Genomic DNA, 18,562 nt, shown 5'->3' on the forward strand with positions numbered 1-18,562 from the left:
TGTGCTGCCGCAGGAACGAGGAACAACCTCGTTACTGCTGCAGTAACGAGATTTGAGAATGGACCCCCGTGTCGCTGATTAGCGATTTTGCACGTTTTTGCAACGATGCAAAATCGCTTATCGTTGTCACACGCAGCGGCATCGCTAATGCGGCCGGAAGTGCGTCACGAATTCCGTGACCCCAACGACTCCGCATTAGCGATGTCGTAGCGTGTAAAGCCCGCTTAAGTCCAGATTTCTTCCTACTGCACATGTGCGAGCGCTGGAGACTAAGTCCAGATTTCTTGCTACTGCACATGTGCGAGCGCCAGAGACTAAGTCCTATCTTGGAGCCATTGCACATGTGCGGGTGACATCATCGCTGACACGAGGTCACATGTCTCTGACACCTTCTATGCCGATTGGTCGCTGGTCATGTGCTTGTGATGCCTTGCTCGGTGATAGGCCAGCATGATGTCACTCCTGTCGTTCTGGCAGCGGATTGGCTCTGGTGTCCTCCATCTTGGATGAGGCACAGAGTCTATATAAGACCCTGACACACGCCGCATGGCGCTCAGTCCTCTTGGTTCATGCATAAGAGTAGACGCTCTGTGCGCGTTCCTCTAGGCATTCCTCTGTCTATGCTAGGTGAGCGCTACCGGCAGGGTAGCGTTCTTATACCTTACAGCTTCGGCTGCTGTCCGTATCCTTACCTCTTAGGGGAGCGGACATAGGCAGGTGCCTGAGGCACATGGTCTGGCTGGGCCTTGTGGTTCGACTCGTAGGTGGACGTTGCCGCTAGGGTAACGTTCCTTATACTGCGACTAGCAGTTGTTCGTGTCCTCGCACACTAGGGGAGCGAACAGAGGTAGGAGCTTTGTGCGGCTTACGCTGCTGTTCGTCTCTTTTGCACCACTAGAAGAGCGGACCTAGGCAGGTGCCATATCTAGTGGTTCGTGTCCTCGCACACTAGTGGAGCGAACGCAGGTAGGAGCTTTGTGCGGCTTACACTGCTGTTCGTCTCTTTTGCACCACTAGAAGAGCGGACCTAGGTAGGTGCCATTTCGCACACATTGCCTTTGTCTCTGTGATTATTAATATAGATCATTCCACACACCCTCCAAGTAAGGGAGGAATTGCTTTACTTTCTTATTATATACTTCTGTGAGTTAACAGAGGTATTGCACTCTGCCATAGTCTGCAGCAGAGTCTTTGCACGGTGGACCCTGACTGTCTGATACTCCTTTAGGTTATCAGACAGCCCCCCGTAACACTCTGCTTATGGTCCTCTTGCCTTAACCTAATTTTCTTCTGCACTAATAATGATTAATAACAGTATTTCAATAGTATTCTGTTGTACATAGGATGTTTATTTACATCATGCCTTTAAGGATAGGGCAATCTTTTTTATTGTTTTTAGAAGTTATGCAAACTACAAAGGCTGCGAGGAATGTGGGAAGAATCTAGAACAGCTGATTCTTTGTATTCTGCAGATTCACTGAGTTATGATATCTTTTTTTTTTATCCTCCACTGCACTAAAAGAATTAAATGGGCTTCCCACAACAAACTTTCATGGTGTATACAAAACAGACTAATATACACTGAACATTGGGCTTTGGGTCAAAATCAAAGGTGTATTAATGTGTGTTCATCATAAGGAGTGGGGTGGGGGATGGACTAAAGCCTGCTTTACACGAGTCAATCCATCGTGCGATTTATTTGGCAAAGTCTTTTTTTTTTTTTTGTATCGCTGATAGGTATTTGTCCATGTGTCACACGTTGAGTGTTGTCAAACGACCACAAAGCGCTCATCGATATATTGATTGGCCATGGCGGACGTCCAAAAGGCTTCACACATGTTTTCCTTTGGTCAATCTGTCTTTTGCATGGGCGTAATTAGGCAAATTATACACCCCTCCGTGACGTTGTCTGGATTGTTGCACGCCCTGAATTCTTCTGACCTGCTCAATCCAGTTCTGCTAATGTGGTTGATTGGTTACATACCATATATATAGTTTCACTTCTGCGCCTGTCTTTGTTGCCTCGTGTGTCCTTAGCATCAATCTTGTTTGTGGTCTGGTTTTTGACGAATTCAGAGTATCTATCCTCCAAAGGTGGGTAACATTTGGTTTTGTATGGTTTCTTTATTGTGTCATTTAGCCGTTCACATTTTTTTTTTTATTTTCATGTTTATTTATTATTGTTATTTGTGTATGTTTTATCGTGTATTATGTTTTTTGAAACATAATAATGTTTTTTATTATTTTTTTCTCATTTTTGTTATTTTAAAAATATAAAAAATGACATGTTTATTATAACAGTGTCAAATAAAAAGTTCTCATATAACCTTTCACAGATGACGGCTCATCAAAACGAATTATTTTTGCGTGATTTCATTGAAAAATATCGCACATTAACCTGTCTTTGGAAAATTAAATCGCCTGAATATAGTAACAAACGCATCAAACAAGCAGCTTATGCGGATCTGATTACTATCTTTAAAAACAATTTTCCAAATGAGCCTGTGGATGTAAATCTGATCAAGAAAAAAATACAAGGAATACGCACTGTATATAAAAAGGAACTAAATAAAGTCGAGGAGTCACGACGTTCAGGGGCTGCGACTGCCGATCTTTATGTCCCACGGCTGTGGTATTTTGATCTACTTGACTTCACAAGAGATCAAGAGATTCCAAGGTCATCAACAAGTATGCTTTCCATTCAGGAGTCAGAAAATGGGGCAATTGGCAGCGAGTCAGCGACACAATTGGTATATTTACCTTTATTCATAAATGTTTCTTTACACACTATTTTTTTTATTTTATAAACAATTTTTAAGGTGTTGTATGATCTGCTTTGGTTGTTTTGGAAATTTTGGTTTATGTACCAACATAAATAACCAACAGAAAAATTTTTAAACACAAAAGGGTTACATTTTTTTTTTTCCATTATTGTAGTTCCAAAATATGTTGTATCATCTCTCTAATGTGTTCACACATCTTTCTAATTTTTTTTTTTTTTTCTTGTTACAAATGTAGGATTATGCTACTGAAAGCACTTCTCAAGAGCAGGAAACTCCAAATAGCTCACAGAATCCATCTTTAACATCGTGTGAACAAACACCTGCCACATCAAGACCTTTGTTAAGGCAATTACCAAGGAGAATGAGAAGACCAACTTTATTGTCACGTGGAAACGAGTTGGCGTCTATTTGTCGGTCAATACTTGAGAAACATGACCGTCCCCCTGTATCTGGATTTGCGCATTATGTTGATGATGTTTGCAAAATACTTGAAAAGAATCAAAAATTACATGCCGAAAGAATCATCGCCCAAGTCCTACATGCGGCCCAAGAAAATCGCCTTACATCGGCTACAGTATTAAAAGAAGATTTTTTTGCCTGAAAATACATCTGTTGTTGCTGATGTGGCAACCCTTGGGGAATCTGTTGCATTGTCACCACCTCGAAAAGTTAAAAGCAAAAGGCGTCGGTAATTTTTTTTTTTTTTTTTTACAATTTTGATACGCAATTTGCATTCAAAATAAGACAAAGAAAATATTTGTCTACAAACTGTAAATATTTTGCTTTTTCAGACTCACAAAATTTTCGCTGTATATATTTCACAATAAATGTTAGGTTTAGAACAAAATAATTGTCATGTTGTTTTCTTTAAAAAAAAAACCAAAAAAAAAAACTTTTTTTGTACAAATTTTTTTATTATATAGAGTTTTAAATACCCATTCTCTAAATATTTTTAGGCCTTATGTACAAAAAAATAACATGGTCAAAACATCATTACATGTTGTGACTGCAAACGGTTTAAAATTAAAATAGCCAAACAAAATTATGCATTATCATCCATGTATGTTTTTAACAATTGTACATGATCTTGTGCTGTCTGGTATAATCTGCATGCTGACTGATACACTTCTTCAAGCTTTGGTCGATCTGTTAAAAAAAAAAAAAAAAAATATTTAAAACAAAAACATACATTTTCTCAACAAAAATTATAAAAAATAAACAAAAACCTGATCTAACTTGCACAGACGCAGAATCTGAATCAGAGCTGAGTGTCCAACCAACAGCATGAACACGTGTTGCAGCAATAGGAGGATGTTCTTCAATGTTATCTAGGGAGTGACATAATAGTTCACTATTTGGTTTTTTCCTTTTTTTTAAAAAGAAAAAAAAAAAGGCAAGTTAAAATAAAAACAAACCTTGCTCTGAAACCTCATTTTGATCCAAAACAGGAATTGGTTCTGATGAAGTCCCAGGATTATTGTTTATTGCGCTCCCTTGGTCCGCTACATGTGATGATCCTTTCAAAAAATAGAAAATCAAAATTTTTTTTAGAAAAAGCAAAAAAAAACAACATGGCATATTATGTAAACACATGTATGATTGATATTATACACATGGTTTTTTGCAAAAAAGGGCCAAATAAAAAAAACAAACATTTATTGTTAAAATATACCTCGAGTAGTGTTATTTTTGGCTCTAATTTCTGCTAGACGTTGCTTGTCACGATATTTCAGATCAGCCATTTTCTTCCTGATCTGCGTTTTTGAGCGGTGGAGGCCAAATTTCTTCCGAAGAGATTTCTTTATCTTGCGTAGAACTTTTTTTTTATGCTCCCTTGGACGTTCAGATATAAGTAGACAATCATAGTCGCATCCATTTCGGTGACAAGAAGATGGATTTCTGCATCTCCCCAGACAGTTGCTCGCATGTTTGCAGACGTTTGTTTATGCGATTTTTAAACCGGAAGTGAAAATTCCAGCCTGCCTTGTAGTGAAAGGAAGTGATGGCAGTGTTTATTTGTGAAACATAGAATAAAGTTGTAATGCTTTGAAATCATGTCACGTATGTATTTTATAAATATATTTGTATTCATATATTTATAACAAAGTGAATTTGTTTGTTGATAGTTATTTCTTACTTTACTTCAAGTTTTAATGTAATTATGTTTGTTTCATTGTTTTAAATAAAAAATATAGTTTACACAAAAGGTAACGTTCTCCGACTTTGTTAACACACTCTAATGTTCAGAAATGCCTTTTCTATTATAAAAATGAAAAAAAAAAAAAAAATTTCAAATAATGAAAAAAAAAAAAAATTATGACGCATTCAAATAATCACAAAAACGATCCCGATTGATTATGGCATCATGCCGGACACGACCAAAAGATTGAGGTATAGGCAGGGATGGCAACTGTGGATCACTACAACGCCAAACTCCTGGGACAACATCCGAATCATCACTGCCAATGTTGTCTACATACCCCGGGGGCATGTAGGCTGCTGCATCCTTTTTGCGTAAAAAATTATGTAGAACACAGCTGGCAAGAACTACACTATCAATGGATTCGAGTTTGAGATTTATTGGTGTTGAGAATACACGAAACCGACTTGCCATAATTCCAAACGTATTCTCAACAACCAAACGTGCCCTTGAGAGACGGTAATTGAAATATTGACGCTCGGGACTCAAAGTAGTCTGGGGATAAGGACGCAGGAGATGGCTTTGAAGAGGAAATGCCTCATCCCCTAAAAAAACAAAATTTAAATTATTTTCATTTCCTGAATTTGGAGGCAAAGGTAATTGTGAACTAAATAAACGCTTTCCAAAATCAGTTTGTTCTAAAACGCCACCATCGGAAACACGGCCATTTATTCCTACATCCACTGTTAAATATTCATAATTTGCATTAACAACTGCAAATAAAATTATACTAAAGAAACCTTTATAGTTATAAAAAAAAGAACCACTATTTGGGGGTTTAATTATTCTTATGTGCTTGCCATCAATCGCACCACCACAGCAGGGAAATTGCCACCTCGTCGCAAAATTATGAGCTATATCAGACCATTCTGAAGTTGTCTTGGGGAAAGGCATGAAATCTGCTAACGCATGTATTATTGCCTGACAAGTCTCCGGAATTAATGAACTTAATAGGGATCTCGAAATACCGGCAGAATATTGTAAATCAGTGAGGCTACGGCCTGTGGCAAGATAGCGCAAAGTCACCAGCAACCTTTCTTCCGCAGGAACAGCCTTACGCATTAAAGTATCTCTGCACTTTATGTATGGGCTGATACGCGTCAGGACTAATGAGAAAGATTCTTCCGACATACGTAGATAGTTGCGGTAATCATGCGGATTGCGTTCCTGTAAATCATGCACTAGACGCACGTGGGATATCTCATCCCTTCGAAGCAGCCATTGACGTGACCATAATCTTTTGGGCCGAGGATTCATACGTGTATTTTGGTCCATTTCCTCCTCCTCCTGCAATATCTCGGTCATAAGGAGACCCACAGATAAAATGTCAGTTTCGACATTGCTGAACATCCTGTTACCTTAAATTATATAAAACACACACATTATAATGATGCCAAATGTCGATTTTGATCCAAAAAGGAAAGATTGGCATATAACAACTTACCACAAAAAAGGTATACAAGGAGTGAGGTCGGAAAATCCAGCGAACAAACTAACGTCAGAAAAATTAGGAGTAATGCACTATAAAACACTGTGCATGACGCCAAGGATGAATGTTCACACATCATGAATACAGCGCCGTCTTTTATAACAGTAATAACCTATCACAACGCATCTGCTACAACCAATCCGATTAGATTAGGCGTGATTATTTAAAACCACAAATACGCCCTGAACGTTTACTGACGTCACAAACAACTACGAGGATGGCCGATTACACGGTGTCACACTTTGCAATGTGTCGTTCATTAAGACTAAACTGACTGATTTTATGGAATTAAACGATGAGTACACGATGGCCGAATTTCAAACGATTAGGCATCGGTTGAACTCGCAAGGAGCTGTCACATGAGGAGATGTCGTTACGAATGACGGAAGTGCGTCACAAAATCCGTGACCCCAACGATGCATCGCACAATAGATCGACTCGTGTAAAGCAGCCTTAAGACCCAAAACATACAGTACAGACCAAACGTTTGGACACACCTTCTCATCTCTAGAAGAAGTGTTAAGAGGAGACTTTGTGCAGCAGGCCTTCATGGTAAAATAGCTGCTAGGAAACCACTGCTAAGGACAGGCAACAAGCAGAAGAGACTTGTTTGGGCTAAAGAACACAAGGAATGGACATTAGACCAGTGGAAATCTGTGCTTTGGTCTGATGAGTCCAAATTTGAGATCTTTGGATCCAACCACCGTGTCTTTGTAGAAAAGGTGAACGGATGGACTCTACATGGCTGGTTCCCACCGTGAAACATGGAGGAGGAAGTGTGATGGTGTGGGGGTGCTTTGCTGGTGACACTGTTGGGAATTTATTCAAAATTGAAGGCATAGAGAACTAGCATGGCAACCACAGCATCTTGCAGTGGCATGCTATTCCATCCGGTTTGCGTTTAGTTGGACCATAATTTATTTTTCAACAGGACAATGACCCCAAACACACCTCCAGGCTGTGTAAGGGCTATTTGACTAAGAAGGAGAGTGATGGGGTGCTACACCAGATGACCTGGTCTCCTCAGTCACCAGACCTGAACTCAATCGGGATGGTTTGGGGTGAGCTGGACCGCAGAGTTATGGCAAAAGGACCAACAAGTGCTAAGCATCTCTGGGAACTTCTTCAAGACTGTTGGAAAACCATTTCCGGTGACTACCTCTTGAAGCTCATCATGAGTAGAGTTGAGCGCGGTTCGCGGTTCGAGGTTCTCCAGTTCGAGGCTCGAGTGATTTTGGGGACTGTTCTAGATCGAACTAGAACTCGAGCTTTTTGCAAAAGCTCGATAGTTCTAGATACGTTCGAGAACGGTTCTAGCAGCAAAAAAAAAACAGCTAATTCATAGCTGGCTTTCCGCTGTAATAGTGTAAGTCACTCTTTGACTCACACTATTATGAAATTTCAGCGTATAGTGTGCGGGAACAGCGCATTCAGATCACTGCTGTTTGGTTAATGGCGATCGCCATTTTTTATTTTTTTTTCCTTGTCTTCCTTCCCTAAGCGCGCGCATGTAGTGGGGCGGGCCAGCATGTCAGCCAATCCCAGACACACACACAGCTAAGTGGACTTTTAGCCAGAGAAGCAACGGCATGTGTGATAGGATGTCCATGTCACATGTCCCTGCATTAAAAAAACGGACATTTTCCTCCAGCACGCCATTATCTGCCTTCTGCGTCCTTGGTGTCAGACATCACTGGCGCAGCTCCGTCCTGAGTCCTATCGCCGATACTGCTGTATGCGCTCCATACACAGCACTGGACAGCTTAGGGATAGCACTTTCTATCAGTCCTTTTAAGGGCTCATACCGGCAGGGTCAGAGCCATAGGTGACAGGTCCTGAAAACAGAGTTTAACAGCTACACAAGATGACAGCGTCTGTGTAGCTAAGGTCAGGGATTTCCTCGCTGCATTTCCCCATTAGGAGGGATAGAAAGGCAGGCTTCCTTTCCTCTACCCAGAGACCCACAACCCTGGCACTGTACCCTCCTGCCCTTTCCACACTCCAACTCATTGTTACTAAGCCATTATACTAGCAAACACTGAGTGAACTTAGTGGCATCCTTAACGTGGCTGTTGGACTGCTGTATTGCCCCAGTAGTGCACAGATATTTGCAGCACGTCTGCCTGCATTGCACACTCAAACTCATTGTTACTAAGCCATTATACTAGCAAACACTGAGTGAACTTAGTGGCATCCTTAACGTGGCTGTTGGACTGCTGTATTGCCCCAGTAGTGCACAGATATTTGCAGCACGTCTGCCTGCATTGCACACTCAAACTCATTGTTACTAAGCCATTATACTAGCAAACACTGAGTGAACTTAGTGGCATCCTTAACGTGGCTGTTGGACTGCTGTATTGCCCCAGTAGTGCACAGATATTTGCAGCACGTCTGCCTGCATTGCACACTCAAACTCATTGTTACTAAGCCATTATACTAGCAAACACTGAGTGAACTTAGTGGCATCCTTAACGTGGCTGTTGGACTGCTGTATTGCCCCAGTAGTGCACAGATATTTGCAGCACGTCTGCCTGCATTGCACACTCAAACTCATTGTTACTAAGCCATTATACTAGCAAACACTGAGTGAACTTAGTGGCATCCTTAACGTGGCTGTTGGACTGCTGTATTGCCCCAGTAGTGCACAGATATTTGCAGCACGTCTGCCTGCATTGCACACTCAAACTCATTGTTACTAAGCCATTATACTAGCAAACACTGAGTGAACTTAGTGGCATCCTTAACGTGGCTGTTGGACTGCTGTATTGCCCCAGTAGTGCACAGATATTTGCAGCACGTCTGCCTGCATTGCACACTCAAACTCATTGTTACTAAGCCATTATACTAGCAAACACTGAGTGAACCTAGTGGCATCCTAAACGTGGCTATTGGACTTTTGTATAGTCCCACTAGTGCAAAGATATTTGCAGCACTTCTGCCTGCATTGCACACTCCAACTCATTATAGCTAAGCCATTATACTAGCAAACACTGAGTGAACCTAGTGGCATCCTAAACGTGGCTATTGGACTTTTGTATAGTCCCACTAGTGCAAAGATATTTGCAGCACGTCTGCCTGCATTGCACACTCCAACTCATTGTAGCTAAGCCATTATACTAGCAAACACTGAGTGTACCTAGTGTCATCCTAAACGTGGCTATTGGACTTTTGTATAGTCCCACCAGTGCAAAGATATTTGCAGCACGTCTGCCTGCATTGCACACTCCAACTCATTGTAGCTAAGCCATTATACTAGCAAACACTGAGTGTACCTAGTGTCATCCTAAATGTGGCTATTGGACTTCTGTATAGTCCCACTAGTGCAAAGATATTTGCAGCACGTCTGCCTGCATTGCACACTCCAACTCATTGTAGCTAAGCCATTATACTAGCAAACACTGAGTGAACCTAGTGTCATCCTAAACGTGGCTATTGGACTTTTGTATAGTCCCACTAGTGCAAAGATATTTGCAGCACGTCTGCCTGCATTGCACACTCCAACTCATTGTAGCTAAGCCATTATACTAGCAAACACTGAGTGTACCTAGTGTCATCCTAAACGTGGCTATTGGACTTTTGTATAGTCCCACCAGTGCAAAGATATTTGCAGCACGTCTGCCTGCATTGCACACTCCAACTCATTGTAGCTAAGCCATTATACTAGCAAACACTGAGTGTACCTAGTGTCATCCTAAACGTGGCTATTGGACTTCTGTATAGTCCCACTAGTGCAAAGATATTTGCAGCACGTCTGCCTGCATTGCACACTCCAACTCATTGTTACTAAGCCATTATACTAGCAAACACTGCTGCCAGTTTAAGGGCCGTAGTTGCATTGTCAGTGATAATTATTGTTGTTTATTCTGCTGTTAATAAAGATAGACCACCGCTGCAATCTACACCACCTCTCAATTTTTACTACCACATTTTAAGTGCACAATCTTTTCGCAATCAAAATGAGTGGCAAAATGACAGATGCTGGTGGAAAGGGTAAGAGGCGTGTTGGAAAAGGAAAAAAAGGGTTTGTCCGTGGGGAAGGTGGCAAAGCTCCATTAACATCTGCTGAAGATAGACCATCTACCAGCAAAAGTAAGATGTCTACTACTTACCGTGGACAATCCGATGTGCTCCCTTTTTTACGGACACGGACAACTGGAACAAAGGTAGATGATGGCCAAAAAAGGAAAATGCTTGAATGGATCTCAAGTGGTCCAACAAGTGCCCTCTCCGCCCCCTCAACTACCGCATCCAAAAAACACCAGTCCTCTGAGTTGTCATCCCAATCAAACTTGCTTTCTTCCAGCTCTGAAGTCTCCATCCGCCCTGCACAGTATGGTGGAACTGAGATGGCTGAGTCTGCAGAGCTGTTCAGTCACACTATAGCCTGGGAATCAGAGGTCTGCTCCCAAGCTACAGTGAGTACAGAACAGGAAATGGTCTGCAGTGATGCCCAGAACCTTTGTGACTCAGGCCATGAGGACCAAGTTTCTGAGCATAATGTTGACCCTTTGTCACAAACTGTAACACCTGTTGTTATAGACAATGAGGAACATACTGATGACAATGAGACGCAGATACCAGATTGGGATGACAACTTAAATATTCGGTCAGGGCAAGAAGAGGCTCGGTCTGAGGGTGAGGGGAGTGCAAACACAACAATTGATGAGGAAGTTCTAGATCCCACCTACTGTCAACCCACAGTCAGGCACTCGAGGTGGTCAACAGAGGTGGTGGAGGAGGATGCAACTGATGACGAAGTTACCTTGCGCCTTCCTGGACAGAGTCGGAGTACTGGTAGCACGTCTACAACTGCATCCTCAGCCACCACTCTGCCTCTGAGCACTAGTCGGGGTGGATCAACGGGTCGCATGCCCTCTAAGCCTTGCCTAGCCTGGTCCTTTTTTGACATAGCAAAAGATCGCCCAAATTATGTGATCTGTAAAATTTGTCATGGTTCTCTTAGTAGAGGTCAAAACCTCAGCAGTTTGACAACTTCTTCCATGAATCGTCACATGAATAAATATCATATGTCCCGGTGGGAAGCTCACCGTGCTGCAATGCGGCCTAGCGGAGCGAACCATCCACCGCCTGCCCCTTCCAGTGCATCCGCGCGCTCTTCATCTTCTAGGACTGTGGGGACAGCTGTCACACCTGGTTTTCCACACACAACTTCCACCACTGTAACCGCAACAGGCAGTTTGCTTGTTAGGTCGTCAGTTGGTTTGGAAGGGGAAACAAGTGCGTGTGTACAGCTCTCTCAGACATCGATAGCACCAACGTTGGATGAAGTCGACATCATGTCTCCGCCTGCACTTTCCTCACAAAGCTGCATTTTTCCAGGGACACCCTACTCAACACCGTCTACACACAGTAGCCAGATCTCTGTTCCTCAGATGTGGACAAATAAAAGGCCATTTCCTGCGACCCATGACAAAGCTAAGAGGTTGACTTTATCCCTCTGTAAGCTCTTGGCTACCGAAATGCTGCCTTTCCGCCTGGTGGACACACAGGATTTTAGAGACCTTATGTCTGTCTCTGTGCCCCAGTACCAGATGCCCAGTCGCCACTACTTCTCTAAGAAAGGTGTGCCCACGCTACACCAGCATGTCGCACACAACATCACCGCTTCCTTGAGAAACTCTGTGTGTCAACGGGTGCATTTCACCATCGATACTTGGACTAGTAAGCATGGACAGGGACGTTACATGTCGCTGACTGGGCACTGGGTAACTATGATGATAGATGGTGAAGGGTCTGCTTCACAAGTCTTGCCGTCCCCACGACTTGTGTGTCAATGCTCTGTCTGTCCAAGTTCCGCCACTGCTTCTGCCTCCTCCACCTCATCTGGGTCCTTCACCTCCGTCCCAAGCCTGCCTGGTCAGGCCACCAGCGTTCTCACTGCGCAGAAGGAATCACGCACCCCTCATTACTATGCTGGCAGCAGAGCGCACCGGCATCAGGTGGTCTTTAGCTTGACATGTCTTGGGAATAAGAATCACACAGCTGAGGAGTTGTGGCCAGCTCTGCGGTCCGAGTTTAATAAATGGTTGTCTCCACTCAACCTGCAGCCTGGTAAGGCCGTGTGCGACAATGCTGCAAACCTGGGTGCGGCCCTTCGCCTGGGCAAAGTGACACACGTGCCTTGTATGGCTCACGTGTTGAACCTTGTTGTCCAGCATTTCTTAACACACTATCCCAGCCTAGATGGCCTTCTGACCAGGGCACGAAAACTGTCTGCTCACTTCCGCCGTTCAACCGCCGCAGCTGAGCGACTTGCATCGCTCCAGAAGTCTTTCGGCCTGCCGGTTCATCGCCTGAAATGCGATGTGCCGACACGCTGGAATTCGACTCTCCACATGTTACAGCGACTGTGGCAGCACCGTCGAGCCCTGGTGCAATACGTCATGACGTATAGCCTGGGCCAACGAGATGCAGAGGTGGGGCAGATCACCCTGATGGAGTGGTCTCAGATCAAGGACCTATGCACCCTTCTGCAGAGTTTCGACATGGCGACGAATATGTTTAGCGCTGACAATGCCATTATCAGCATGACAATTCCAGTCATTTACATGCTGGAGCACACGCTAAACACTATTCGGAGTCAGGGGGTGGGACAACAGGAAGGGGAGGAACTACAGGAGGATTCATATGCGCAAGACACAACAACATCACCAAGGTCCTGACGTTCATCATCACCAAGGCGGCAGGCATGGGACCATGGGGGACAGGGATCAACAAGGGCGCATGGTAGCAGGCAAGATGTTGAGGAAGGTGCAGGAGAACATGAAGAAATGGAGGACGAACTGTCCATGGACATGGAAGACTCAGCGGATGAGGGAGACCTTGGTCAAATTTCAGTTGAAAGAGGTTGGGGGAGATGTCAGAGGAAGAAAGAACGGTTAGCACCTCTATGCCACAAACACAGCGTGGACTTGGTCCGCATGGCCGCGCAAGACACATGAGCGCCTTCTTGCTGCACTACCTCCAACATGACCCTCGTATTGTCAAAATTAGAAGTGATGATGACTACTGGCTTGCCACACTATTAGATCCCCGGTACAAGTCCAAATTTTGTGACATAATTCCAGCCATAGAAAGGGACGCACGTATGCAGGAGTATCAGCAGAAGCTGTTACTCGATCTTAGCTCGGCTTTTCCACCAAACAACCGTGCAGGTGCAGGGAGTGAATCTCCCAGTTGTAACTTGACAAACATGGGACGGTCTCGTCATTTTCAACAGTCTACCCGTACCAGTAGCACCGTATCTGGTGCTGGTAACAGCAATTTTATGGAATCTTTTCATAATTTTTTTAGACCGTCCTTTGCAAGGCCACCAGAGACAACAAGTCTGACACATAGTCAACGGCTGGAGAGGATGATACAGGAGTATCTCCAAATGAACATCGATGCCATGACTTTGCAAATGGAGCCTTGCTCATTTTGGGCTTCAAATCTTGAAAAATGGCCAGAGCTCTCAACTTACGCCTTGGAGATTTTGTCGTGTCCAGCTGCCAGCGTTGTCTCTGAATGTGTCTTCAGTGCTGCTGGGTGTGTGCTGACAGATAAGCGCATGCGTCTGTCCAGTGACAATGTGGACAGACTGACGTTCATCAAAATGAACAAGTCATCCTGGGGAGAGTAAATGCTTGTGGATTTGGAATGTGCTTGATGCAAATCAAAACATCCTGTTTGCAACTAGGGCACAAGTGCTGCCACTGATGGGGTGTCTGTGTGGCCCAATTTTTTGAAAAAAGGGAGACTCCGCTTGGAGTAACCCTTGCTTACATTGTTTTTAAAAGGAGCCAAGATGAACAAGTCGTGGTTCAGCAAAGACTTTATCTACCTACCCTGGTGTCATGCTGGGGACGGTTGATTATGGCGTATTTTTGAATGTGCTTGATGCAAATCTAGCTGTGAAGTGTACAACTGGGGCACAACTGCTGCCACTGAATGGGTGGGTGTGTGGGGCCCAATTTTTAGAAAAAAAGGGAGACTCCGCTTGGAGTAACCCTTGATTGCTGTGTTTTTTAAAAATGATCCAATATGAACAGAGCTGGGATCAGGAAAGACTTTGCTACCTACCCCGGTGTCATCCTGGGGACGGTTAATTATGGCGTATTTTTGAATGTGCTTGATGCAAATCTAGCTGTGAAGTGTACAACTGGGGCACAACTGCTGCCACTGAAGGGGTGGGTGTGTGTGTGGCCCAATTTTTGGAAAAAAAAGGGAGACTCCGCTTGGAGTAACCCTTGATTGCTGTTTTTTTTTAAAAGGAGCCAAGATGAACAAGTCATGGTTCAGCAAAGACTTTATCTACCTACCCCGGTGTCATGCTGGGGATGGTTAATTATGGCGTATTTTTGAATGTGCTTGATGCAAATCTAGCTGTGAAGTGTACAACTGCTGCCACTGAAGGGGTGGGTGTGTGTGGGGCCCAATTTTTGGAAAAAAGGGAGACTCCGCTTGGAGTCACCTTGCGGTGTTTTACATGATTTTAGAAGAGCGTGCCATGCCTATATCTGTGTGTCCTCCTCTTTTTCCTTGTCCAGCTCTTTTATTTTCGCATGAGTATATGTCCTTGTCACTTTCCCATGTGTTTGTGTTGTGTTGTGAGTTGTTTGTCACCTTTTGGACACCTTTGAGGGTGTTTTCTAGGTGTTTTTCTGTGTTTGTGAATGCCTGCCATTGTTTCCTATGCGGTTCGAGTTCGGTTCGTCGAACGTTCGACGAAACGAACTCGAACGGGACGTCCGTTCGGCGAACCGACCTCGAGCCGACCCGGGACCGGTTCGCTCATCTCTAATCAAGAGAATGCTAAGAGTGTGCAAAATAGTAATCAAAGCAAAAGGTGGCTACTTTGAAGAACCTAGAATATAAGACATATTTTCAGTTGTTTCACACTTTTTTAAGTATTTCATTCCACATGTTTTAATTCATAGTTTTGATGCCTTCAATGTTAATCTACAATTTTCAGAGTCCTGAAAATAAAGAAATCTCTTTGAATGAGAAGGTGTGTCCAAACTTTTGGTCTGTACTGTATGTGGGCCCCAAACCTAAGTAACCATATTTACAACTATGGAGGTGTTAACTAATTATAGTGGGCACCACAGGAGATGACTATGCTGTTACCGAATAAAATTTACTATTCAAAGATTTAACCACCGTACAGTCTCTGTGTAGTGGTTGAAACCAGTCCTACAGAAAAGGCAAGTGAATTACATTGTAGTCATTAGAAATAAGCAAGCATGATGCCACTACTCGATAGTTGTTACTCAGTCGAGTATCGGTGGTGCTTGAACGCCATGCTTGAGTCCTCGCCCCACATGTTTAGCAACTGTTAGACAATCAACAAGCCGGGATTGCCTGGCATTCACAGTAATGCCGTAGCCATGATGGCTACTGCCATTACTGAGATTGACCGGCTGCATTGCATCATCGGGTCTTTTATAGGACCTGGTGACGCGATGCTCGGCACACTCTACCCGGGAAACAGTGTAGGGAGATCTAATCTAGGGCCCCCATCATACATTCATATTTCCAGTACATGTGGTGTTTGTTTTCACGCATACTGCAGACACGTTCACAAGCATACTCATTAAAATAGGTGTTGATTTTCTGTTTTTCACTGTCAGCACGGTTAAAAAGGGTCAGTAGAAATCTATGGGTCCAGCACACAAATGACATCCATGTGACATCCATGTGCTGTATGTGTGACACGGACAAGAAATAAATGCAATCAAAGAATTACTGACTTGAACTCTTTGCAAAAATAGAAAATTTGAGGTTAAAACATTTTAGTAATAATATGAAGCACCTTAATTGTTTTAAAAGCTTCCCAACTACTATTCTGAATACTTTAAGGGATATACTTTTTAAAGTAGTGTAATTTGTGGAGGGATTTTACTATATTGGCATCTCAAAGGCACTTGAGAACTAATTAACTCCCTTAAATAGTTTTTTAAAATGTGAAACAAATGCTGCAAAATGTACAGTACGACTTATGTCTCAAAAAAATTGTGGACATTTCAAAAAATGATAACATTTATTTTTGAGGGAGGACTGAATATAAAGCAAAAACATTTCCACCCTTGTAATTTTAAATTTTATTCACTATTACAATAAAGAACTTCTATTTTTATTCTATTAATGCCCAATCTATTAAAATATAAAATCAATCAATTTGATTAGTAAAGGGCGCAGTGAAAAAAAAATTCCAAACGGCAAAATTATGATTTTCTGATCGCCACAACACTGCATTAAAATGCAATAAAAGGTGATTAAAACATCACATCTGCACAAAAAATGGTATAATTAATACCACCAGCTCAAGACGCAAAAAATATACCATCACTGAGCCCCAGATCCCAGAAAATGAGAACGCTACAGGTCTTGGAAAATGGCAACAAAAGTGCACTTTTTGGGGGTTTTTTTTTTAACAAACGTCTGAATTTTTTTCACCACTTAGATAATAATAAAACTATATATCTTTGGTATTTACGAACTCGTACTGATCTCGGGAATTATAATACCAGGTCAGTTTTACCATATAGTGAATATGCTAAATAAAAACCCCAAAAAACACCCTCAAATGGTGATATTGATGGAAAAGTAAAACAGTGATGGTTCTTGGAAGAGGAAGGAGAAAACGAAAATCAAAAATGTTAAATTGCGGGGGGAGGGATGAAGGTATTAAAATACCAAAATAGACGGTTGCAGTGGCACAAACCAGCAACGGGAGGGAAACGCTTTTTAGATTATTTATATGGGAATATTTCATGTTAAAAACATTAAAGCTGTTTCTAGCTTTCTCTTTTATTTACATTAGGGTTACGTGTGCTAAAAAAAAAATAACAAATTGTCTGCAATAATCATGAGCGAAAAATGCCAAAAGAGTAGGAGAGGGAATCTTAGGGGATCTGGCCAATGGTAAAGAGGAGCGGCGGGGAATTGATAGATGAGTATGTGCTTTTTATTATGAGTATAGAATACTTGGGCCATTTGTAAAATTCAAGAAAGGTGTTGAAAAAGACTTTAATTCAACATCTCCGGTGCCTCCTTCAAATAAAAGAGGATTATTTGGGAACTGAGGTTATTGTTTGGTATATTTACTGTAGAAGCAGTGTGTATCATGCATAAGTAAATGATGTTTGCAAAAAAGCAATAAAAATGTACAGTAATCACATTATCAAACACCCACTCATCACAAGAGCCTTTGAAAACAAGCATTTTTACTGTAAAGGAGAACATTTAACACTTGTCAAGAGGGCCTGTAGCCCCGGCAAACTGATGTGAACACATACAAACTCAATCCTAATTATATAGAAACAAAAAGATTATTTGACAGCATCCCAGCATACAGCAGTGGGAGTTCATGCACTGGCATACTGACGACAACATGAAATTAAATATTTCATACAATAAGATCATTCATGGTCAGTACCCTACACACTTGCATCACACAATGTCGGAATAAGACACATTTTCATAAATTATACTGGCTCTACGTGAACTTTGGAACAAAAATTTAGCACATTAAAGCACATTTTGAAACATACTGTATGTGATTTGCAAAATGGGCTGTTTTCTTTTAACATTGTACAGCAAAGTTTTGCCATCAATGTTATTAGTAATCGATATAGAGAAGGATGTAGATGGGCTAATCATCACTTCATGTGTTATGCAAGTCAATAATGGTCTCCCTGCCTAAAGACAACCTTATTAGTGGATATTTTACACTTTTGTTGTGCAGCATCATTGAGTCTCATAAAGTAATTAGTTTGTGTTGGTTGAGCTGGAAGGAAAACTAGATGTTAGCAGTATTATGATAAGTCACTGCTGAAAGAAGGGTGTTAATGTGTCACCCTCGTTTGCCGCCTGTGAACTGTCAATGCTTCCATGCTGGACAGGGCCCGGGTGAGATACCTTTGTGCTGCATCAGGGCACTGTCAGATGGGGCAAAATATAAAATAAGGAGTTTTGGACTTAGAGAGTGAAGACTTGCAAAATAAAGTGGTGGGTGTTATAGGCTTGTGCTGTATGTAGGCCAGAATCAGGTCATTTGTGAAGATTAAGCTTATGCATTTGAAAGGC

At 42.4% G+C, this 18,562-nt stretch overlaps 1 long non-coding RNA gene across 1 annotated transcript; it reads right to left on the minus strand.

Annotated features, from left to right (window-relative positions):
• Nucleotides 1–3,724: 3,724 nt before the first annotated feature.
• LOC142244374 (uncharacterized) lies at nucleotides 3,725–4,296 on the minus strand. Its single transcript, XR_012724529.1, has 3 exons — nucleotides 4,199–4,296; nucleotides 4,010–4,111; nucleotides 3,725–3,929 (listed from the first exon to the last, which is right to left on the minus strand). It is a non-coding gene; the product is annotated as an uncharacterized LOC142244374 (long non-coding RNA).
• Nucleotides 4,297–18,562: the final 14,266 nt, after the last annotated feature.

The sequence above is a fragment of the Anomaloglossus baeobatrachus genome, chromosome 6 (assembly GCF_048569485.1).
Source record: "Anomaloglossus baeobatrachus isolate aAnoBae1 chromosome 6, aAnoBae1.hap1, whole genome shotgun sequence".
Lineage (NCBI taxonomy): Eukaryota > Metazoa > Chordata > Amphibia > Anura > Aromobatidae > Anomaloglossus > Anomaloglossus baeobatrachus.